We start from the raw sequence: 25,462 nt of genomic DNA, 5'->3' as shown, positions 1-25,462 counted from the left end.
TTATTTTATTATTTTATTTTAAACAATTTGAAACTACTACCTCTTGGCAGCAGTATGATTTCCTGGTGACAGAAGAGAAGAGGGAGGGAGGTTACCATCAGCCCCACTGATGGTCAAAAAAAGCTCAAATTGATCATCTGTAAAGATATACAATCAATGGAAGAAGCCTCTTTAAAATCATATCCTTTGAACAAGCTCTCAATTAATTGTTTGTTCTAAGAGATAAAGTGATGCCTATGTAAAAAAGAAAGCATATATATTCAAAGCATGCGTGCATGTTAGTTTTACAGTGTGACACTGCAATTCACTATCAAATGTCACCAGAATGAGTTCTTGAAATTTAACTGTTGTACTGGGTTTACGTGGCAAGGTTTCGGTAGCAGGGGGACCAAAGAGGTTGCCTCAGTGAGAAGAGCCTGGCTGCTGCCCCATGTTAGAGAAGAGCCAGATCCAGCCAGCTCCAAAAGGTACCTGCTGCTGGCTGGAGCTTGAGCCAATGAGCGACGATGGTTCTGCCTGTGGGAGAGCAGATTTAAGACAGGAAAACAAACAAACAAACAAACAAAAACAAACAAAAACAAAACAAAACAAAAAACTGCTGCACAACAGCAGCTGGGAGAGCAAGGAGTGAGAACCAGTCCTGCAGACCCCAAGGTCAGTGCAGAAGGAGGGCAGGAGACGCTCCAGGTACCGGAGCTGAAGTTCCCCTGCGGCCTGTGGAGAAGCCCCTGGTGGAGCAGGCTGTCCCCCTGCAGCCTATGGGTCCCACACGGAGCAGATCTCCACGCTGCAGCCCCCCTGTGGAGGAGCCCCCGGTGGAGCAGGTGGATGTGGCCTGGAGGAGGCTGCGGCCCATGGAGAGCCCCCGCAGGAGCAGGGGATCTGGGAGGAGCTGCTGCCCGTGGGGAATCCCATGCTGGAGCAGTTTGCTCCTGACAGATGGAGCCCGTGATACGGACCCATATTGGAGCAGTTCCTGAAGATCTGCTGTCTGTGGGAAACCCCCGCAGGATCAGTTTGGCAAGGATGGCATCCCGTGGGAGGGACCCCACGTGGAGCAGGAGCAGAGAGTGACTGTGAAGAAGACAAAGTATTAGGGACTGACCACAGCCCCCACTCCCCATTCCCCTGTGCCACGTGGGGGGAGGAGGAAGAAGAGGGTGGATGGAGGGGGAAGGTGTTGTTATTCTGATTTTAGTTTCTCACTGTTCTAGTCTGCTAATGATAGGCAATAAATTATATTAATCTTCCTATTTGCTGAGTCTGTTTTGCCTGTGACAACAATTGCTGAGTGTACTTATCTCAATCCTTGAGCCCTTTCCATCGTATTTTCTCACCCCTTCCCTTTGGGGGGGGGGGGGGGGGGGGGGACGGGGGAGGGGGGACACGTGTGTGAGAACACATTGAGGTTTAAATAAAAACAAAAACAAACAAACAACAACCAAAACCAAACCAAACCAAACCAACCAAAAAAGGTATGTACAATGCAAAATCTATGTTGTGTCATCAGGGAAAAAGGTTTTTTTTCAGTAATTACATACAGACTTTATGTGTTGAGGTTAAGCAGGTGTTGATGGTGCTTCTGCCTATTAGAAATAGGCATAAATTAACCCAACATGGAATTTGGGTATAGTGGATGGGTTCTTTCCAGTTGGTCAAAAGTGATAAGTTTCCATTTCCAGCACAACTGTTCAGCCTGTTCTGTAAGCTAGGTAGATTGATTATCGTAAGTAGCTTTCATCTCTTTAGTTGCAAATAACAGAATTTGTCATCAGAATTCTGAAGGTACCATGTGGAATATGAGGGTGGTCTCTGTGCATGGCTTTGAAAGGCACATTGATCTCTACCAAAACGTGGAGAAATTGAGGATGCTTTTTACAATACTGAAATTTATGCTTTAGCTGTTTTCATAAATATTAGCTGATCAGTCTGTCCTTTCTTTCAAACTTGTGAGGTACCATGTAGGAAGGAACTGGAAATAATGTTTAATCAAGTGACAGAATATTGAACAGTTCATTACTATGAGACATAACTACAATTCACATATTATATGCCTATTATAATTTTGATTAAAATATTCTTCTACCAAATATTTTTTTGTTGTTGTTGGAACAGCCAAAGGACTTGAACGCTCTTATGAAATTGGTCTAATAACACAAAATTGTCTTAAATGATGGCAGTCCTATGGATTGAACCTTAGTCTTCTTGCTAGACTCACCATAAAATGTTTTATAGCAATTATGCATAGAGCCTTTTTGTTCTGCTTACTATCATGGCAACTGTTTTTGCGTTACCTCTTCATAAGATCTCATCTGTGCATTTTTTTGATTTTGTGAATACTAAACACACACTCTAAAGCTAAGGATATAAAATACAGTTACATTGTTGAATTACATTTTTATAATTAAAAGGCAAATTCATGCCTTAAATGCACAACCAGCATTTTTCTGATGCACAGAATTACTTTACATTTTGATACAGAATATAAAGTAAGTAAATCACATAGCCCATTTTGTTTTCAAACTTAGGGCCCTCTATCAGTAACTACAAAAACTTTGGAAAATAGGATTGATCCAAAAAATATTTACCTTACGTACTGCTAAACATAAAGGAAGGCTTGAAAATAAAATAAAGGCCCAAATGAATTTTGATACTAGTGAACACCTAACATTGTTTATACTATAGTCTATGGGTTCCATGTGTACTGCTGCTCAGCAAGAAACGTATTGTTCAGAAGCACCTTTGGGTACCTGTGAGTCAGAGTACTGTGTGGCTGAGGCATTTGGTAAGCAATAGAAAATTTTTCAATTACCCAAATACAGGGCAAGTGAGATGGCCAACAAATATTATGTCACTGTGCACATCAATTTTGTAATGACAAACTGCTCATTTTTTCATTCACTGCATTGTTTTCATCTGTTGCTTATATAAAAAGTATAATGGATAAAATCATTGTGATGAAGCATTTTGTCACAACTGTAGCCATTTCTCAGTCTTTTCTTATTTTGGAAAACAGCACTGGTAAGTATTGTGAGAAAATGTGGAAAGCAATTAAAATGAAACCCTTTGATGGATCGCTCCTGAATGTTCCCTTTTAATAAATTATCTGTGTTTCAGTAATACTTCATTAAATTACAGGAGGGATACAAAACAGAAAGAAAGAGAACACGCATGAGCTTTTAGTTCATTTTTGATGTTTGGGTGGGAGTGTGTCATATATTTTGACTTTGATAATTTTTTCAGGTCAGTGGGGAAAAACTCAAAGCTGGGATTGAAAGTAGAAGACCTGGAGATCCAGGCAGTGAGGGCAAGATGGCTAAAATAAAATAAAATAAAATAAAATAAAATAAAAGCCTTATTTTGTCAGGCTTTGTGAGATGTAATATAGATGTGGGAAAACAGGAAACAGATCATCATTTAACTTCCAGGTGGTTTGCTTTTAAACAAATGATTTGATCAGACTAATCACTTTTCCCAAAGTCATGGGGAATAGTTTCTTTGCATGTTCTTTTTTTAATCCTTTTAATTTCTTGCCAAAATGTTCTGGAGTCAAACTACCATCAATCACAATAGTAAGATATTTTACAAATAAACCAGTAGTTTATGTACATTGTGTCTACTGTAGTATATACATTACTATAAGCTCTGAAGAAGAGTTTTCCAACACATCAATAAGAAAATCCTATGAAGAGAAAAAAGCATATATAGAATATTGTATTAATGTTTTGTGTGGTCAGTATCTCATGGGACTATGTAGGGAAACATACTGTTTGTTCAGACTGCATCACTTCTCATTTCCTTTGACTATTGGTTTAAAGAAAGTTCAATCTTCACCAAGAATATACTTTTCTTTTAGTTTCAATAGGAAATAAATAAAACATAAAAATTGTAAATATTTGGATTTTTCTTCTTGAAACCTTTGTGTCATTTTTCTGCACTTCACTTCTCACTGTGACCTAATTATTTAGTGAGTCTTCAAATTTGTGTTATTAGTTCATTTTCATTAGGATGTAATTTCCCTGTTCTCATATTGAACAAAGATTTTTTTTTTTTTTAGTTTTCTGACTAGTATATGCTTATATCTGTTATTTTTTTTTTTTTCTAAATAAAGGGAGGCCCTCATGTTGCTTCAACAAGGTTCACTGAATATCCATTAAAAATGTACTTGCTCAAAAATCAAATTTCTAAAGGGTTTGAATTTCCTCATGAGTATTTAAATGTACTTTCTTTTTATCCCACTTTTATTGCTTTTAAGCTGTTAAATTTTCAAAACTTTGAAATTTCTCTAAATCTATAGTTTGAAAATACAGAAGGCCTTGTGGAAGATGTGATGATAGGTGACTGTCTTGGCCACAGTGATCATGAAATAGTTGAGTTCAAATTTCTTGGTGTAAGGAGAAAGATGGTGAGCAGAGTTGCCACCGTGGACTCTTAACAGAGCAACCTTTGAGCTTCTCAGGGAAACAGTTAGTAGCATTCCCTGGAAATTGGGTCTAGAGGGTTTAAAGATCCATGAGAACTGGTCACTTTTCAAGAACCATCTTTTGAAAGCCCAGGAGCAGGCGAACCCATTGTGCCGCAAGTCAAGTAAGCAGGGCAGAAGACTGGCCTAGCTGAATTGGGATTCCTCCTGGAAATGGGTTAGGAAAGCAAATATATGATCTCTGGAAACAAGGCCTGACTTCACAGGGAGAGTACAGAGCTGCAGTTTGCATCTGCAGGGAGAAAACAAGAAAAGCCAAAGCTCGAGTAGACATTGGCCAGTGTGGTGTCAGACAACAAAAAAAAGGCTTTTTAAAGCATAGTAGCAGAAAGAGGAGATCAGAGGAAAACATTGGACTGTTACTTGCAGCAGATGGTTACCTAACAAGTAAGGATGAAGATGAGGAAAAGGCATTAAATGCCTTATTTATTTATTTATTTATTTATTTATTTATTTATTTATTGCCTCAGTTTTTAGTTTTAACAAATGATCTTGGGCTGCCCCAACCTCAGAGTTGGAGGACCATGACTGGGGGTGCAGTGACTTTCCACCTGTGGTCACCAAAATTCGAAGCAAACAGCTGTATCAGCTCCACATTCACAAGTCCATGAAACCTGCCAGAATTCACTCCTGACAGGAGTTAGTGGATGTTATTGCTGAACACCATTTACCAAAGGTCATGGGAGTCCAGTGAGGTCCATGCTGGCTGGAAGCTACTCAATGCTATACACATCTAGAAAAAGGGCATGACAGAAGAGGAAACTACCAGCCTGTTAGTTTAACTTCAGTCCCTGAAAAAGTTTCAGAGTAGAATATCCTGGGAGATATTGAAAGGAATTTAAAGAACAAAGGTGTAATCAGGCATAGTCAACATGGGTTCATCAAGGGAAAATCTTCATTAGTAATTTTATCTCCTTGTACGATAAGGTCATCTGCTTGGTGGATGAAGGGGAAGCAGTGGATGTAAACTTTCTGGATTTTAATAAGGCCTTTGACACTATACCTCACAGCATTCTTCCAGACAAATCATCCAGCTGTGAGATAAATGGGCTTAACACTACACTGGGTAATGAACTAGCTGAACAACAGAGTTCAAAGGGTCATAATAAATGGGGCGACACCTGGCTGGCAGCTGCTCACTAGTGGTGTTCACAGGGCTCAATTTTATGGCCTGTCCTGTTCAACATTTTTATCAATGATCTAGATGCAAGAGTGAAAGGCACCCACAGCAGGTTTGCTAATGCTACTAAACTGGGAGGTGCTGTTGACTCTCTGGAGTGATAAGAAGCCTCAGAGAGGTCTCAATGGATTGGAGCATTGTACAATGATCAACGGCATGCAGTTCAACAAAGAACAATGCCAGGTTCTACACCTGGGACAGAGCAATGCTTGACAGAGGTGCAGACTGGGAGATGAATGGCTGGAGAGCAGCTCATCAGAAAGGAATTTGGTCATCAGCAAACTCAGCATGAGTCAGTATCGCTGGCAGCCAAGTGGGCAAACTTCATTTTAGAACACATTAAACATAGCATAGCCAGCTGGTCAAACAAGTAGATTCTCCCACTATCTTTAGCATTGGTATGGCCCCATCTTGAATATTTTGTGCAGTTCTGGGGTCTACGATATAAAAAGCATGTTAAGAAAGCATCCAGAGGAGGGCAACAAAGCTAGTGAAAGGGCTGGAAGCATATCCTATAAGGAGAGAGGCTGAGGACAACTGGGTTGTCTTGTCTGGAGAAAAGAATGCTGAAGCCACCTCATTGCTCTCTACAACTTCTTGAGGAGAAGTGGGGAGAGAGGTGCCGGTTTCTTCTCTCTGATGACAGGACACAAGGGAACAGCACAAAGCTGCACCAAGGGAGGTTCAAACTAGACATTAGGAAAAATTGCGGTTCTGTGATGGTAGTCAAAAAGAGTGGAACAGGCTTCCTAGTGAGGTGGTTGATGCCCCATGTCTGTCAGTGTTCAAGAGGCATTTGGGTAGCATCCTCAGTAACATGCTTTAACTTTTGCTTAGCCCTGAAGAGGTCAGGCAGGTGGACTTGATGATCTTTGAAGGTCCCTTCCAACTGAATTATTCTAGTCCAGTCTAGTCTAGTCTGGTCTAGACCGGTCTAGACTAGTCTAATTCACTGACTATACCACACACAAAATCAGTCTCTTCCTTTTCTTCATCTGTTTAAAGAAAAAAAAAATAAACATATATATATATATATTTTTGCCAAGAGATCAAGAAATTAAGAAATAGTAAATGGATCACAGCTTCTTTTTCCATACTTTGTTGAGACAATGAAGAGGGAAGAAGCAGTTGGAGACTTGACTCTCTCTCTGTAAAGATGACCAGCTCCTGTAATTTTATTTTATTAGTAGACTATTTGGCTCTGAGCCATACATAATAGTGAATGAACATAGTTAGCTTGTTTGGTCTGAATACACTTATTTATGTAAAACCAAATGAAATATTTCAATACATTTAAAATCAAATAGTGACTTGTGCACTTATTTTTTTTCCAACTAACAGATTTTTGTTCTTTAATCAAAAGACCCTATAAAATTATAAATAAGTTACTAAAGATTCGATTAACTAAACAGTGAGCATTGATTGGAATTATTATTATTTTTGTTATTTTTTTCAATGACATGTATGCCCTATTTAGTGTTTTTGACTTAGGATTTTTGCAATTTAACATATACTGACTAACTACATACACCCTTCTTTTTGCTTTGTATAGCTTAGGTAAAACACACAGAAACGATTAGTGTAACATTAGCAATGCCTTATTTTTCAAGCAAAATAGGTAAAAAATGAAAAGGAATTAATGTTATAAGGGAAGTCAGTCAAAGATTGAGAATGAGAGTTGCTCTTTTTGTAGTGGGGAAAAACAAACAAACAAACAAACAAACAAACACCCACCTATAGGGATTAGTGTTGACTACGTAGGAGTGCACAGTGAGAGTCAACTGATTCCAAAAGTAGATCAAAGATAATTCTGTTCCAATAGCTGATTATTGAAGGAGAATTTGCTATTTATCTTCTACAAGGTTTCTGTATCATGGTTATCAACACACAATCACTACTTAACTTAAGTAACATGCCTAATGATCCGTTGCATCATATATATATATATTATTTTTTTTCCTCTTCCTCATGGAGTGGGAAGTACGTGTGTACTGGAGTTTTTTATTTGCTACAAATCAAGGTCAAAGAATTGCATCTTTTATCTGAAGTGCGAGAGGCTTTGCTTCTGATGGTCCTTCTGGCTTGGGTAAGGACTTCAGTAATCCTTCAGACATCAGACCAGAACTCTGTAATTCCCTCAAACATCTTTCTCCCTTGACCACTATAGAATAAAATAAAATAAAAAAGTTTACCTGTATAAAAATTTATTTATTTACTTTGAGTTCAATTTTCTTCTCCTCCACAGTTAGCTACAATATTTTATAGATAATTTGAAAGCAAAAAGATTAGTAAGAATGAAGGCTTGGTTTGTAATTTTGCTTCAGAACCTGGGCTGTCATTAAAGAGAACTTCTAAATGGAAGTATGTGATTAGCCCAGTTCTCTCAGTTGGAGATAAAATCATATCCATGCAGGTATGTGGCTTTTAAGATAAAAAATGTTTAAAGTATACTAAGGCATGCTATCCATTACCTCTTCATGGAATCCTAAAAAAAACATGTATATACTTTTGCTTCCAACAGAAGGCACCCATATGGTTTCAAATTCTGCCAGGGCAGAAGGATGATTAGGGAAAAAAAAAATGGCATTCTGATGAGATCATTAGAAATAAGAATGGATAAAAACAGATATGAGGAAATGCTAATGCCACACATTTTTTTTTATTTTATTTTTATTTTTTTTCAGTTTCTGCCTGGGAGTTTCCTACTCAAAGCCAAACCCAACCAATCCCCTCAAATTCAGTGTGGTGTGCGCTTGTCTAACATACATATTTAAATAGAGTTTTGAATAATATACTTTGCATGTATTTTTATCTTTTCTGAGCAGATCCAAAGAGATTTTAAAATCTTTGCTTGTATAAGTGTTAGCTTAACATTCATTGCTTATAAAATTAAGAACCGATCGTTCCAGAGTGAATAATTTGAATAAAATGTTTATAAAGGAAAATGCAGAAACAGAAGAGTTTTAGTTAAGAAAGCAGTGGAATTTTTTATTCTAATCACTCTACATATTTTCTTCCTTTTTTTTTTTTTTTTGTTCCTCATTTTTTTTTCTTTTTTAATTGTAAGCCACATAATTGAGTTTTAGGAGCCTGATACATTATCACTTCTCAGTTAAGTCTCAGTAGTTATATGTCAGTGTACACCCTAAGACTTTCCCAATTACAAGACACGACAACTTGGTTTGTATCTCGACTATTCTCTCAGAAACTTTCCTGCAGCACATCACCTTTTGAAAGTCAAGAAAAAAATCAGGTGGATCAGCTACCAAGGACTCCAAAGACTAGAAATTCTGTCTTTTCAAGAGGAATCTTTGCTTTTTCTAGAATGCAATAACTTTTCTTTCCTTTCCACCATAACAGCACATCTCCAGAAATTAATCAACCAGTATTATCAGATCTCTTAGACTTTATTTGCTTATTCTTCTATTTTTGGAGACTTTTTTTTTTTTTTTTTTATTACAGGATGTGTAATATGGCTCTGGCGAAAGTCAGGCAATGTTCTTCAGTATTGTGGATGATGTTCTAGAAAGAACAAAGGCTATTGCTGCTGCTAAATCACTTCTATGGATCTCACCATCTCATTTCCACTTTGAGTATCCATGAATATTTATGAATATAATCACATTAGTCATTCAGATACTGATGTGTATTCATGTATAAACACTTTCAAGCTAAAAATGTTATAAACTAACTTCCTTCTCTACTAACCCCTCATTTTCTCTCAAGTCCAACAAAACAGTGTTGATCTTGTACTCCCACAGTATTGAATTTTATTTTCTACTTTAAACTTCTGTGAATCATCTAAACCTTCAAACTCACATATATTTTTTATTGTCTTGCTCTGCCTTATCCTTAATAAATTGCTTTCATTTTTCCTGACTTACTCTTTTTCTGTAGACTCCCCTTTCTATGTTTGAGCTTATTCTTAGCAAAACAGTCCTTATTCTTAAATCGATTTGGAAGACTACTCCTGAATCTAAATTCCTGTTTGTTTTAACTGTGGTTTATCTCTTGCATTCATGCCAACTGGTGTGCTTTTGGCAGTCTGCCATTTTATTTTGCTAAAGCATGTCTAGTTAGAGAATCCTAAGCAGGAAGTATACCTTTACCGATTAATCAGAAGATTTAATCAGAAGGAATTGAATCACTGATAAAAAATGTCCTATATTTCAAATTTACTTGGTCTGTTAAAATGATTTACAACATTCTAAAAGAAACACATAGTGATTTTCAGTAGCAGGATTACATTTCCGTAATTCTTTGAAAGTAACGATATGGCATTTTTCTACCTTCTAATAACGCTAATTAGTTAAAAATAAATAAATAAATAAAAACAATGTTTTTGCAACAGCCTTCGGAAAATGTAACATGGAAAAAGTGATCAAATGAGTTTAAAGAGAAATTTTACCCTACACCAGAACTTTGAATTCATTTCTAGAATTTACAGCTCTGTCGGGTTTACATGGCAAGGCTTCGGTGGCAAGAGGCTGCAGGCATGGCTTCTGTGAGAAGAATCCATAAGCCCCATGTTAGATAAGGGCCAGTTTCAGTGGGCTCCAAAGGGACCCGCTTCTGGACAGAGCTGAGCCAGTGGGTGATGTTTGTGCTTCTGTGACAGCAGATTTAAGAAAGGGAAAAAACCTGCTGCACAACAGCAGCTGGGAGACCACAGAGTGAGATACAGCCCTGCAGACACCAAAGTCAGCGAAAAAGGTGGGCAGGAGGTACCACAGGCACTGGAGTTCCCCTGTGGCCTGTGGAGAGGCCCCTGGTGGAGCAGGCTGTCCCCCTGCAGCCCATGGGTCCCACACGGAGCAGATCTCCACGCTGCAGCCCGTGGAGGAGCCCCCGGTGGAGCAGGTGGATGTGGCCTGGAGGAGGCTGCGGCCCGTGGAGAGCCCCCGCAGGAGCAGGCCCCGGGCCGGAGCTGCAGCCCGTGGAGAGGAGCCCACGCAGGAGCAGGGGTCTGGGGGGAGCTGCCGCCCGTGGGGGACCCGTGCTGGAGCAGTTTGCTCCTGGGGGATGGACCCCGTGGTACGGAGCCATGTGGGAGTAGCTGTTCTTGAAGAGCTGCTGCCTGTGGGCAGCCCCCGCAGGATCAGTTTGGGAAGGACGGCATCCCGTGGGGGGGACCCCACATGGAGCAGGAGCAGAGAGTGACTGTGAAGGAGGTGACGTGTTAGGGACTGACCACAGCCCTCATTCCCCGATTCCCTTGCGCCATGCGGCGGGAGGACATAGAAGGGGGTGAATGGGGGGAAGGTGTTTTTAGTTTTATATTCTCACTTGCTAGCTTGTTAGTGTGGAGGTTTTACTCGGGTGGGCAACCGAGCTCCACCACAACCGCTCTCACTCCCCCTCCTCAAAGAGGAACAGGGAGAAAATACGATGAAAAGGGCTCAAGGGTTGAGATAAGGACAAGGAGATCGCACAGTAATTATCGCGATGGGCAAAACAGACAGCATAAGGAGATAGTAAGATTTATTGCCTATTACTAACAAGTTAGAGAAGCGAGAAACAAAGGAAAGAAACCAAAACCACCTTCCCCCACATCCACCCTCTTCCACCTCCTCCTCCCGAGCGGCGCAGGGGAACGGGGGAATGGAGGTTATGGTCAGTATATAGCGCTTCTTCGCCGCCGCTTCTTCTCAGCCACTCTCGTCCCCTGTGCTGTGGGGTCCCTCCCACGGGTTGCAGTCCTTGCTGAACTGATCCGGCATGGGCTGCCCACAGGCAGCAGCTCTTCAAGAACTGCTCCAGATATGGATCCATGCTATGGGGTCCGTCCCTCAGGAGCGAACTGCTCCAACCTGGATCCCCCATGGGCAGCAGCTCCTGCCAGGTCACCTGCTCCTGTATGGTCTCCTCTCCACGGGCTACAGGTCCGGCCCGGAATCTGCTCTGGCAGGGGTCTTCCACAGCCTGCAGTCTCCATTGGTGCAGGTCCACCTGCTCCACCGTGGTCTCCTCCACAGGCTGCAGCGTGGAACCCTGCTCCACCGTGGTACTCCATGGGCTGCAGGGGGACAGCCTGCTTCACCATGGTCCTCACCACAGGCCGCAGGGGACTTCTGCTATGGCACCTGGAGCACCTCTCCCCCTCCTTCTTCACTGACCTTGGCGCCTGCAAGGCTGTTCCTCACTCCTCGCACTCTCCCAGCTGCTGTGTGGTGCAGCATTTTTTTTCCCCTGTCATCAATATGCTCTCACAGAGGCGCAAACACCATCACTTACTGGCTTGGCTCTGGTCAGCAGCGGGGCCCTTACCTAACATGGGTCAGCTTCTAGATCCTTCTCACAGAAGCCACCCCTATGGCCCCCGGTACCAAAACCTTGCTACGTAAACCTACTACAGTTAGTAATAGGCAATAAATTTTATTAATCTCCCTATGCTGAGTCTGTTTTGCTCATGACAGCAATTGCTGAGTGATCTCCCTGTCCTTATCTGAACCCTTGAGCCCTTTCCATCATATTTTCTCCCCCTTCCCCTTTGAGACAGGGGAGTGAGAGAGCGGTTGTGATGGAGCTCAGCTGCCCAAGTGAGTAAAACCACCACAGCGATATTCAAAATTTAAATTTGGGGTTTAGCATTGCATTAAAATTTGACTACATGAATTTCAAGTCAGACTATGGCTTTTTAAATCCATTTTTAATGCAAGAAGCTTCTGAGATTGTTAAATAAACTTGACCTTGCAGCAAACTTAATAGAAATTTTCAGTTATAACCAAAACCCCAAATTTTATGTTGATCTTTATGAATGACTGTACTTCTAATAGGCATGGAGTATTTAATTTTGTTACTGGAATAGCAATATGATAAAGTACAACTTGTTTGCAGTTCATTAACCTATGCAAAGGTATTTTATGTACAGCTTGTTTAACTTCATTTCAAAAGAGAGAAAAAAAAAAACTAGCAATAGATTGCAGAATAGACCTTTGTTTTCTGCATCTTATATGTACCTTTTTCTATGTATGTTTGCCTGAGGTCACTCACGGATTGTACTTTCAAATACGTAGGCAGAGGTAGTATTGAAGTATCTTGATCACATATATCACAACAAGCTCAGATCATCTACCAGCAATGAGGTTTTGCAGATCAAGTACTTTCAGGAATAGAGATATGGAAAAAAAATAATAAAGGAAAACAGTTCTGGTTTTAGTTCCAAAACTTAATAAGATATCCAAAATCTCCAACCTGGCATCAGACAGATTTTTATCTTTATGGCTAATTTCTCCTCATCTTCCTTTCCTTCTCCTACTCAGACACCTTACCAATCACACAGATCCCTCCAGAACAATTCTGGCACTGTTCTCATTTTTCATTTTTTTTCTAATTTTTGCTTCATTTACCTCTAGAGCACCTAATTTGAATCAGTACAAATTGATTCATATAATCATGTGCCTTCCAGAAACAGGAAGAGAAAGAAAACCAGCAAAATACGTGGGAGAGAAAAGAAGACGGAGTAGTTAGGACAAAACTAGGGTTGGAAACATCTGGTAATGTATAATTAGCACGCACCATGTTCTAAAATCCAGATTATTAACTCTGTAACTTAATAAAGTAATTCATATAATTCTGAAGTACTTAGCGTGGGCGGTGATAGCATGAGATAGCCTTTTACATATAGATACTGTGAATACAAATCACTGCTTCCTTCTAGTTTCACTCTTGTCCAAATTTTTATACAATACAATCCAGAATGATATAAATACGTCTCATGCTAAAATATTAAAACATGCCTTATGTCATGCAATTTAATAGCTAGAAAAAGCTTTTTCTTGCACCCCTATAGAGGCAAGAACTACAGACACACGTTATGGTATTCTGACCAAGCAAGCAGACTTAGAGGGATATATTTATACAGGATAACAATTTACTTATGGTAAAAACATAGAAGGAGGTTAATGATTAGGAAAAGTAATTATCAGAAAACAATATAATGAAGGTCATCACTTAAGCAAAGGTGTTATTACTGTTTGCAACAGCAAAAATTTCATAGCCTTGGCCCAGCCCTTTGTCTGTTATCTTTACAAATGTCTTAGGAATTCCTCTATAGGATGTTCATCATGGATAATATTATAATGAAATTGTTCACACTGTTGTAGTTAATGATGTGCCAGCAATTTCTCTGTAATCTTTGGTTACACGGGTTCACAACTCTGTAGTAAAAGTGCTCCAGAATGAAGCTCAGCACACCAAAGTTCAATCATGAAAACACTAATTCAAAATATGAAGAAAAATGTGTTTGTTCAGTTTTGAGTTCTGACAAGAAAGGAGTTAAAGTAAGTATGGCAGTCTAAAACTTATTTTATTATTTTAAAATTAAGAAATATGTCAAGCTTCAGTGTGCCTTTTTCTGTGTTTTGATCTGTTTCTTAATGAAAATAGGTTCACTGTGACAGACTGACTAACTTAATTTTTTTTCAGAAGTATTTCAAGTTGTCCAGTCCTCTGCATGTGTTCACTACTATGTCAGCAAGTATTCTGCAGTGATTTTTAGCCTGCTAATCATAGAATTACAGAATCACAGAATCACAGAGTCACAGAATCACAAAATCGCAGAATCACACAATCATAGAATGGGTTGGAAGGGACCTTAAAGATCATCTAATTCCTACCTTCTTGCCATGGGCAGGGACACCTCCCACTAGACCAGGTTGCTCAAAGCCTCATCCAACCTGGCCTTGAACACTTCCAAGTATGGAGCACCCACAATTTCTTTGGGTAACCTCTTCCAGTGCCTTACCATCCTCTGAGTAAAGAATTTTCTTGTAACATCTCATCTAAATCTTCCCTCCTTTAGTTTAAAACCTTGTCCTATCATTATCTGCCTGAGTAAAAAGTTGTTCTCCATCTTTTTATAGTCCCCCTTTAAGGACTGGAAGGCTGCTATAACACTTCCCTGGAGCCTTCTCTTCTTCAGGATGAACAACCACAACTCTCTCAACCTGTCTTCATAGGAGAGGTACTCCAGCCCTCTGATCATCTTCATGGCCCTCCTCTGGACTCACTCTAATAGTTCCATCTCCTTAAACTGAGGGCTCCACAGCTGAACACATTACTCCAGGTGGGTCTCAGAAGAGCAGAGTAGAGGGGGGGACAATCCTGTCCCTCACCCTGCTGGCCACTCCTCTGTTGATGCAGCCCAGGATGCAGTTGGTCTTCTGGGTTTCAAGCGCGCACTGCTGGCTCATGTTGAGTTTTTCATCCACCAGAACACCCAAGTCCTTCTCCACAGGGCTGCTCTCAGTTTGTTATTCTCCCAGTCTGTGCTCATGTCTGGGATTGCCCCGACCCAGATGCAGCACTTTGCACTTGTCTTTGTTGAAACTCATCAGGTTCACGTGGGCCCAATTCTCAAGCTTGCCCATGTCCCTTTGGATGGCATCCCTTCCTTCTATTTTATTAACTGCACCACTCAGCTTGGTGTCATCTGCAAACTTGCTGTTGGTACACTAGATTCCACTGTCTATATCACTGGTAAAGATATTAAACAGCACTAGTCCCAAGGCGGACCCCTGAAGGACACTATTCATCACTGGCCTCCACCTGGACATAGATCCCTCGACTACAATTCTCTGGGTGCGGCCATCTAGCCAATTCTTTATCCACCACATAGTCCACCCTTCAAATCCTTTTCTCTCCAATTTAGACAAGGATATTCAGGTATCCATGAAATAAGATAAATAACACTAGGTAAAGGCAGGAATAAAGATGTAATGCTTTAACCTCAAATGGTTTTACATTTCAATCCCCCCCCCCGAAAAAAAAAAGGGGGTGTCACGATTATAATTTTTGTCCTCTTAGTCATTGTATAAAAGCCAAGATTATTTTAAGCACCTCACAAATGTTGAAAAAGGGACATTGCTTAAAGTAATTCTTAATTTAAGGCTACTTTATATGCTTCCATTCAAAATATTTCATTAAACTAAATGTTCAAAAGTCATCGGTAACAAAGGCCACAAGATTTCCTTTCTTGTAGCAACAGACAAGAAAATATATATATATATATATATATATATAAAATTCAAAGTTTAAAGGACATTGGCAAGATGAATGTCATTTTTAAAGTGGATGTCATTTCCTTTGCTACTAATAACATTAGACTTACAAGGCTGAGAAAGGAGAAGGTAATTTAATTTTCACAATTTGTGTTGTCTGTTGGCAAAGTTCAGTGTCTTTGGAGAGCATTCTCTGTATCTGCACTTGATAGTATGTGAATAAGTTCACAACCAATTCCACCAAAAGAAACAAAGAAAAATGACATTAAAAAAAATCTAATGATTCAACTTGTATTTAATAGGAGAGATGAAGTTTTGCAAAGCACTGAGCTTTGGAGTAAGCAAACATACTGTTTACAGGGCACATACTCACTTGGAGCCCGAAAGAGTTAATTATTTACTAACAACAAAAGAAAGCATACTGCTAAATTTACCATCTTAGTAGATCTACTACAGCAAAGTAATGCCTTCTTTTTCCCACAGAAGCTGTAGGTCTCCATACAATTTAGAAATCCAGAACTGATAATTCACTCTAGACTATCTTTTCTGCTTATAACAAATGAATTTGGAGCTGAAAGAAATCTTGTTGCTACTTAACCTTATTAGTATTATTGTTATTAATAGGTAGATCGTACTATCTCAGTAGAAAGAGACCATTTAATTGTTCATTGCTTCAGTATCCCTAAAGAGAGCAACTAAAATCTATTATAGCAAACAATAAATATGTATCCTGCCTCAGATAATGTCCAGAAGGGCAAAGCTACTATAACTTTAATTATTCCTTTCTTGACTGAAGAATGAGAAAGGCACTCGAAGTAGCAGTGAAGATGCATGACAAGACAGTAGTGAGAGCTCTTGCCAGTGGGTGCGCTTGTCTATGAGATGGTTAAGAATGGAAACAGAGACCAATGCTGCTGGAGTGCAGCAAGAGTACATAAGCAAGGGGTGGAGAGATCAAAGTTGTTTACAAAATTGTTGCGAAGGGTAGCTTGCTCCATCCAAAATCAGAGGCAACAGAACAGAGCAAATGCTAATGTAAGAATATAGAAGACAAGACACTGCACTAAGTAGATGACAAGACAGAGTCTTGGGCTCCATATACGTTCTTAACTTTGTTTAGAGCACTAATACTTCTAGTAATAATCTACTATAGGACACTTATAAAAGTGTAAGTTATGTCCATCCATAAAAAGACACCATAGCAAGCCATTGCAAATACAGTAATATTAAAGTTTCTATCCACAAAAACACCCTATTATTCTTACACAGAGTCCAATTGCTGTTTACAAAGAGCTAAAGAAATCTAACTAGAGCGTAAATGACAACTACAAATATTATTTGTCTCCCATAAAATCCAATTATTCTCTGAGATTTAGAAGGAAAGATATAAACAGAAAGAATAAAAAGTACAGTGTTACTTTGCCAAATTCATGTTAATACGATTTTTTTTCCTAGATGCTAGAAGTTCATTGTGTCCATGTAAATATAGAAAAAGAATTTCATTACGGACTAAGTTTTGCATTCAACAAAAATTAAGTTAAAAAAATACATAAAAGTAAATTAAATCCTATGGAAAAATAAACACATTTAAAAATACTATTCCTTCATAGTTCAATTAATTCACGTTATTCACAGAAGGGATGTTTGTTATACTGTCTCCATTGGGCATGCTAACTTAAGTATGAGAGAGCTGTTTTCTTTAAGGAACTGTTGTAGATAGTCTGCACATAATTGACAGGTCAAGAGTGTAGGAACCCCTCAGAGGTTGAAAATATCCTTCTACATTTGTAATATTAATGCCTAGTTTATTCTTGCAAAGAAAAAAGACTGTGTTTCCTGTTTATTCTGAAAACCCTTTTTATGTTGAAATCCCTTTTTCAATAAATTATATGAGCACTTTGAGTGCTTAGCATGGACTGGTATTGTCCAGGAGAAGAAATGGAACAGATTGGATTTGATTTATTAGGTTCTTGTAATAGTTGTACTTACTGGAACAGACAGAATGAATTCAACTTAAAACTGTTAAATCGGTTATGAAAAATTACACTAAAGTATGTAGAAAATGGCATGCATGAATTATTACATTACATGAAACCGTCTCAAGACATTCATAATTTTACATCTGTTTACGTATGTTCTTAGAATTTTCTCATGAATGTACTAGAGATTTAGGTTTTCAGTGTTGCTACAAAAAGTTACATAAACAACGAGTTCTCAATGGACTTTTTATGTGCTAATATAAAGAACTTAGCAAGCACGCCCACAATCATAATTTAGCAAAATAAATACAAATGCAGTTGTTGTTTTTAAAAAAGAAAGATTGAAAGGTCATGTACACAGTTATGTAATGCACTGCATATTAGAGCCATTATTTTTGTAAAACAAGAATTGTTTTTGACAAAAAGCATAGGATATTATTAACTGTACAGTCTTCACAGAACCAGTAAACAATGCATTAAAACCAGATAGTTTTCACCTACATCAACTCCTTTGAGAAAAGACAGAAGAAAAAATAGTCATTGTACATGAGGAAGTCTAATCTCCCAATAATCTCCTAATCTCCTAATAGTCTCCCAAGACTTTCCTAAAAATGCATTTTTATGTTACATATCTATTATTTGTGTTTATAAGTCAGTTTGCAAACTCAGCCTCTTAAATATTTGTTATGAACCAGTTTCCTCTGGTTCATCATTTAGCTGTATGGTGGACATTTTGTCCTGAAGGATACCGTGAGAGACAGTATTGAAACCTTTGCTAAAATTCAAAAAGGCTACATCAACTGGTTTCCCTTGGTCAACTACATGGGTAACCTTGTTGTAAAAGGAAAGATCAGCATTATTCCAAATGACAAGCAGTCTCTTAATATAAAACTTTGAAGTAAAAATATCTGTCACTGACTTCAGTTTGCCATATATTTCTGTCTGCTATTACATATTTCCTTTTCCTTTCCTAGTATCTGTAGCTAATTATACTATACTCCAGGCAAAATGTACGCAAATATAAACAAAAAGTTTAACTAAGGTTTAAGACTGAAACATAGACATCATACAGTCTTATACCAAAAAAAAAAAAAAAATTAAATAAAAAATTGGAGTACTGTATGTCACATCACATTTCTATAATATTTCTATAATGTAATCAGAAAAAACATATAAATGACAATATAAGTTTTTTCCATTGACAACCGTTTCTCACAGCTAAGCACAAAATACTTTTATACTTAAAGTTATGTTTCTTCATTGTTTTTGCTTTATAATTTAAAATAATTTAATTCACATTTTCATTTCCATTTTTCTTCTAATGTAATTGTAATGCTAAATCTTTAAAAAAAAAAAAGATTGAGTAAGTTTAATAGGACTATTTTGTCTGATTACAACATTGAAATGTAATGAAGGTTCTTGACAAATAATGTGAATTGTTTCATATCTATATGACTTTCATAAGTCCTTTCAGCTTATTCAGGCTCAAGTAATTATTTAATTCTAAAAATAAGTTATCATACTCAATATGGCTGTTAATATATTTTTTTTTCCTCTGGATTTCCGTTATTTTAGATAAACATCTTACTGTCACTGTCTAGTTTTGGATATAATTGAGTCATTTCATGTATTTGAAGGCTCTTCTCAGTGATATGGATATATAACAAAATTTCTGTATGCATAAAGCTATATAGGAATATACAAAAATAAGAGAAATTGAATTCTATTTCATCTGTGCAATGACTTACTCTCTCAACCTGATCTTTCTATATAATACTCTCTGGGTCTGATGATGGGAAAGAGGATTTTACCATCGTACGCACATATATTCAATCTCACATCTACTGTTGTGCTGTTTATACCCAGCTGGGCAGCTGAGCTCCACCACAACCATTCTCTCACTCCTCCTCATCAAAGGGAAAGGGGAAGAAAATGATGAAAAGGGCTCAAGGTTTGATAAGAACAGGGAGATCACCCACCAGTTATCATCATGGGCTAAACAGACTCAGCATAGGAAGATTCATATAATCTAATGCCTATCACTAGCAGACTATCACAGTGAGAAACTAAAAATAAACTAAAAACACCTTCCCTTTCATACACCCTCTTCTACATCCTCACCCCAGGCGGCACACAGGAACGGGGATGGGGGTTGCAGTCGGTCTACAGCACTTCACCTCCGCTGCTCTTTCACAGTCACTCTCTGCCCCTGCTCCCCGTGGGGTCCCCCCCACGGGATGCCGTCCTTCCCAAACTGATCCTGCGGGGGCTGCCCATGGGCAGCAGCTATTCAAGAACTGCTCCCACATGGCTCTGTACCACGGGGTCCATTCCCCAGGAGCCAACTGCTCCAGCACAGGTCCCCCACGGGCGGAGGCTCCCCCCAGACCCCTGCTCCTGCGTGGGCTCCTCTCCACGGGCTGCAGCTCCGGCCCGGGGCCTGCTCCTGCGGGGGCTCTCCATGGGCCGCAGCCTCCTCCAGGCCACATCCACCTGCTCCACCGGGGGCTCCTCCACGGGCTGCAGCGTGGAGATCTGCTCCGTGTGGGACCCATGGGCTGCAGGGGGACAGCCTGCTCCACCAGGGGCCTCTCCACAGGCCGCAGGGGAACTTCTGCTCCGTGCCTGGAGCACCTCCTGCCCTCCTGCTGCACTGACCTTGGTGTCTGCAAGGCTGTTTCTTTTACATTTTCTCGGTCCTCACTCTCCCAGCTGCTGTTGCGCAGCAGTTTTTTCCCCCCCTTTTTAAAATCTGCTCTCACAGAGGTGCAAGCAACATCACTTATTGGCTCGACTCTGGCTAGCGGCAGGTCACTTTTGGAGCCGGCTGGAGCTGGCTCTGATCTGACATGGGACAACTTCTTTGATCTGCTAATAGAGGTCACCCCTGAAGCCCCCCTGATACCAAACCCTTGCCATGTAAGCCCAATACACGCTGTCAAAAATAAGACATACACCTTCTGCATAAGCAGCTGAACACATGGGAGAACTGGTGACATTCGTTGATCACAGTTTCTCAGCCCTGTGTGGGTTTCATAGATCCTTCCACCAGGCCATTGATCCAGCCTATCCTTACTCCTTATTTCCTTGAGTAGAACAGCTTGAAGCAAGATCCTGCCTCTGTAGCTACCCTATTTGAGCAGCTCTGAACTGGAAAACTGAAATGAAGAACATCAGTAATATCTATTAGTTGGAGAAAGAGGACAGACTTTGGAGAACAAGAGTCTTTTGTGAGGGAGCAGACCCTGGGAAAGGGTGAGAGAATCATATACCTGAGAGATGCAGGTGTAGGTAGGAGCAGGGCAGCCTGGAGAAAGATCTCCCCTGGGATGTGGCTAATTTGGCTATTTGTCAAGGACAGGTTGAGTGTGGAAGAGTGCGTCTGCAGTACCTCTGTAACATATCACGGCCCCCTGATATCCCACTTGCCTCAAACAATACTTAATGGAAAGTAGGAAGCACAATCAGCAGAAGCTACTGGGGATGGCAGAGCGCTCTTAGAAATGAACTGCAAAAATAAACAAGCAAAAGAAACAAGCACAGAAAAATGAAAACCAGATACAGAGACCTAGAAAAAGAATATAAATAAAGAGCAGTAGGCATAAAATCAATAATGCTGAGATTATAAAAAGAAAGGAATAAGTCTGTAAAGAAAGTCAAAGATTCAAGCAGGTGTGCAAATCCAATTTGCATTTTGAAAAAAAAACACACCTTTATATGTTTGAGACCCAATTTTGTTCATGCAGATGAGGAAATTGCATACTCAAGAGTGCATTCATATGGTAACAACTGATTTGCATGCAGTAAGAGTGATTCTGAACACATACCAGGTGGCATACTCTTGTGATTATGGGCAATATTTTACCTGTATTGCTATCTGGATAATGTGCTAACTCTTGTGGCTTTTTTTTGTTGTTTGTTTGTTTTGGTGGTGATGGGTGGTGTTGTTTTTTTTTTGGAACTTTTTTTTTTAATACATCATATTTTATATGTACGTTACACAAATCTCCTTCAGTTAAATATAATTACTGTGATTGTTTGGGAAACAGAGCTGGATCAAGGTGAATCAAGAAAATCAAAGTAAAAGCAAAACTGATTTGAGGTTAGATTTTCCTTCTTAGGCATCTGTGTGCTTCTTCATTGTCATATTATTTATTTAAGAAGCATCTGTCATGAAGCATACAGTTCTTCTTGCTCCTTACAGGCACAGATTCCACTTCTTCAGACACACCACTGAGTTCAGTAAGCAATGCCCTTCATTTCATAGCAGTTCCAGAAATGCTTCCCTTCAACACTAGCTCACATTTAACTGTGGTTTAAGCATGTTGTTATATAATATGCGTGTTTTTATAGATTATGTCAGATGTAAAGGGGGGGGGGAGAAAAAAAAAAACAACAACAACAAAAAAGAAAAAATAGAGTCCCCCAAATGACAACAAAACTCCCAAATGTCTGGAAACAGGAAGGCTCAGGGGAGACCTAACAGCAGTCTTTCAGTACCTAAAGGAGGCCTACAAGAAAGCTGGAGAGGGACTCTTTATCAGGGAGCATAGCGTAAGACAAGGGGTAATGGTTTTAAACCAAAACAGGGGAGGTTTAGAATATATATAAGGAAGAAGTTCTTACCTAAGAGGGTGGTGAGGCACTGCAACATGTTGCCCAGAGAATCTGTGGATGCCGCATTTCTGGAAGTGTTCAAGGTCAGGTTGGATGGGGTTTTAGGCAACCTGGTCTAGTAGGAGATGTCCCTGCCCATGGCAGGGGGGTTGGAACTAGGTGATCTTTAAGGTCCCTTCCAACCCAACCCATTCTATGATTCCATGAAAACAAAGGAAAATAATAATATTAATTTTTAAAAAAGGAACATGAAGGAAAATTAAGAGAAGACAAAACAGAAGAGTAAGGGATTTTTGTAGGACACCTAGTTTTATAGACTTCCTCTGCAAGGATATGTCAGATCACAAGGTGGCATTTTGTTCTGTCTTTTAACCATAATCATGAAAAAATATGAGTGATATCAGGACTACAGACAATTTGGTAGAGTATTTATAGTTTCAAAGGTCCTTACAGTGCTCTTGATGCAGACTTGCAATGCTTTACTTATTCTAAAAAATCTTACAGAAAGTATTTCAAATAACTTTTGAATACTGTAATATTTCAATAAGAGACTATGAATACTGAAAAGCATGTAAGATAAAAGGAAATGAAAGTTACTGAACACTGAAAATATTCACAGTAGATGACATATCAAATTATTTCATTTAGTATTTCTTTATTGATGTGATGTATTAGTGAAATTCACTTTGTTCAGTGTCTCAAATATCTCATTTTCAGTGTACAGTGAGGTGTTATATTTCCTTTTTCCCAAGATAAATCACAATATAATTTTCCTGTTCCTACTTTCTCCCATCACACGGTCCATGGTTGCATCCCCTTCCTTTTCCCTCCCCACAAAGAAAAAGAAAAGGAGAGAAAACCCTTCTGTAAATGGGTTCAAGGTTTGAGCCAATAATTTTAATATATTCCAGTAATGGAAAGAATTATAATTCATTGGATTTAAAAATAAAATTAACAGCATTATGTTTGACAAAGATCAAGTTAAAAGTATCATATGAATTACACATGAGAAAAATATGTGTACTCTTAAGTCTTTAAGTCCTCTTGTCTGTTCCCATTCAACTGCGGGAATGTTTCTTAAACTATATATTAAATGATAAATCTAGTTTTAATAGTGTAATTCCTATTCCTCTTCAGGAAACAGAGCAAAGCACAGGAAATCTCCTAGGACCTAGTTCTGCCAGTCTTACTCTGAACAGTCATCTAATCCATGATAATCCCCTTGAAATCTTTTTAAGGATTTGCAGAGGAAGGTGTTACTCAAAATTAGTAACATGTACCATACAAACAAGTTTTGATTGTTGTTTTTCACTTTCAAAACAAATTATTGCTTCTCATTCATACTCCTAATTCAGAACATGTTGGGGGTAGACAAGGAAGAGTGTTTATAAGCCTCAATTATTTGTAAATCCTCCCTAATCTTCACTTTGGCAAATTGAAGGCGATCAAAGTTACGTAGCAATTTCTTTTATAAATAGTTTTTCTTACTTTTTAAACTTTGCCAAAAATTTATTTCTCTGATTAAGGCTTACTTTTTCCACTGTGTGCAACACTGAAGGAAAAAGAAATATCTCAGATATTTCCAAGACAGAGAAAAAAATATAGAATTTTTGTTTCCCTCATTTATTCCTTAAAGATGTCTTTGAAGACTTCCCACAACTTGAAGTAGCTCATATGCTGATTATCAGAAGATTCTTTTTGTCACCCTATCCAGATCAGAATTACTTAAAACCTTAAACTCTTAAAACCTGTTGAGGCCCTAACCAGCACCTTTCAACAGCAGGAATTTCCTAGTGGTATGCTGCCAATTTATATAGGTAGAAAACTGATCTACTCAGAGAGCTTCAGACCAGGGTTTAAAATTACAACGAATTCCTCCCCTACCCTGGCAAGTGGCAAGGGGTCCATACTATACTGCTTCCTATAACATGCAACTCAAGTCATGGGTTACAACAGTTCAGAGGCATATCCATTACAATCTCCACCTCTTGTCCTTCTGGACCAGGCCATAGGGTTTAACATTGCAGTGAACTCCTCTCCTTGTTCCTGCTTCAGCCTAGGCTTGTCCATTGGCCACAGTCCCTTAGAGGTGTGCCTGCTCTGGCATGGGCTTATCCATGAGCCACAGTCCCCTCAGAGGTCTGCATACTGTGTCGTTGTCTTATCCATGGCCACAGACACTTTGAGGTTTACCTGTTCTGGTGTGGACTTATTAATGGGCCACACCTACTTCAGATGTATACATACCTGCTGTGGCATGGACTTATCCATAGCTACAGTCGCTTAGAGTAGTACCATGTCACTTAGCATCACGTCCAATCTTTCCTCGAACACCCGCAGGGACAGTGACTCCACCACTTCCCTGTGCAACCCATTCCAATGCCTAACTACTCTTTCTGAGAAGAAATGTCTCCTAATTTCCAACCTGAACCTCCCCTGGCACAGCTTGAGGCCATTCCTTCTAGTTCTTTCACTAGTTATCTGTGCGAAGAGGCTGACCCCCAGCTCCCCACATCTTCCTTTCAGGCAGTTGCAGAGAGCAATAAGGTCTCCCCTGAGCCTCCTCTTCTCCAGACTAAACCACCCCAGTTCCCTCAGCCGCTCCTCACAGGACTTGTGTTCCAGGCCCTTCACCAGCTTCGTAGCCCTTCTCTGGACATGCTCCAGGGCCTTGATGTCCTTCCTGTACTGAGGAGCCCAAAACTGAACACAGTACTTGAGATGCGTCCTCACCAGAGCAGAGTACAGGGGTACGATCACCTCCCTGGTCCTGCTGGCTACAGTACTCCTGATACAAGCCAGGATGCCTTTGGCCTTCTTGGTCACCTGGGCACACTGCTGGCTCATGTTCAGATGAGCATCGACCAACATCCCCAGATCCTTCTCCTCTGCACAGCTTTCGAGACACTCTCCCCCAAGCCTGTGGTGCTCCATGGGGTTGTTGTGGCCAAAATGCTGGACCCAGCACTTAGCCATATTGAACCTCATCCCACATTAAGAATACATGAGAAAGTCCGTTTTAATTTGGAGTGTGCATGTGTGTGTGTGAGGCAGGGAATAAATTTAGTTATCAGGAAAAGATTTTAGAAAATCTTTTAAAAATAGAAGACAACTTTGAAAAAAAACACTTTCATTCAAATTTCAAGATTTTTGAGTGTTTGTACGGTAATCTGATCAATTAAATTGTTCATTAATTGTGGAT

At 39.5% G+C, this 25,462-nt stretch overlaps 1 protein-coding gene across 24 annotated transcripts in view; it reads left to right on the top strand.

The window, feature by feature from the left end:
* Positions 1-25,462, top strand: part of GPC5 (glypican 5) — a 765,123-nt gene that overhangs the window by 441,932 nt on the left and 297,729 nt on the right. The window contains exon 8 of one of the 24 annotated variants that reach the window (XR_013945423.1): positions 825-3,848. The exons of the other annotated variants lie outside the window; for them this stretch is intronic. The gene's annotated coding sequence lies outside the window, so the exon portion shown is untranslated. Of the gene's footprint in view, positions 1-824; positions 3,849-25,462 lie in introns of those variants that run through there. 24 annotated transcript variants of the gene reach the window in all.

Source organism: Anser brachyrhynchus (genome assembly GCF_964034855.1).
Source record: "Anser brachyrhynchus genome assembly, chromosome: 1".
NCBI lineage: Eukaryota > Metazoa > Chordata > Aves > Anseriformes > Anatidae > Anser > Anser brachyrhynchus.
Note: the sequence above shows the minus strand (reverse complement) of the source record. Positions and strands in the feature narration are given on the sequence as shown.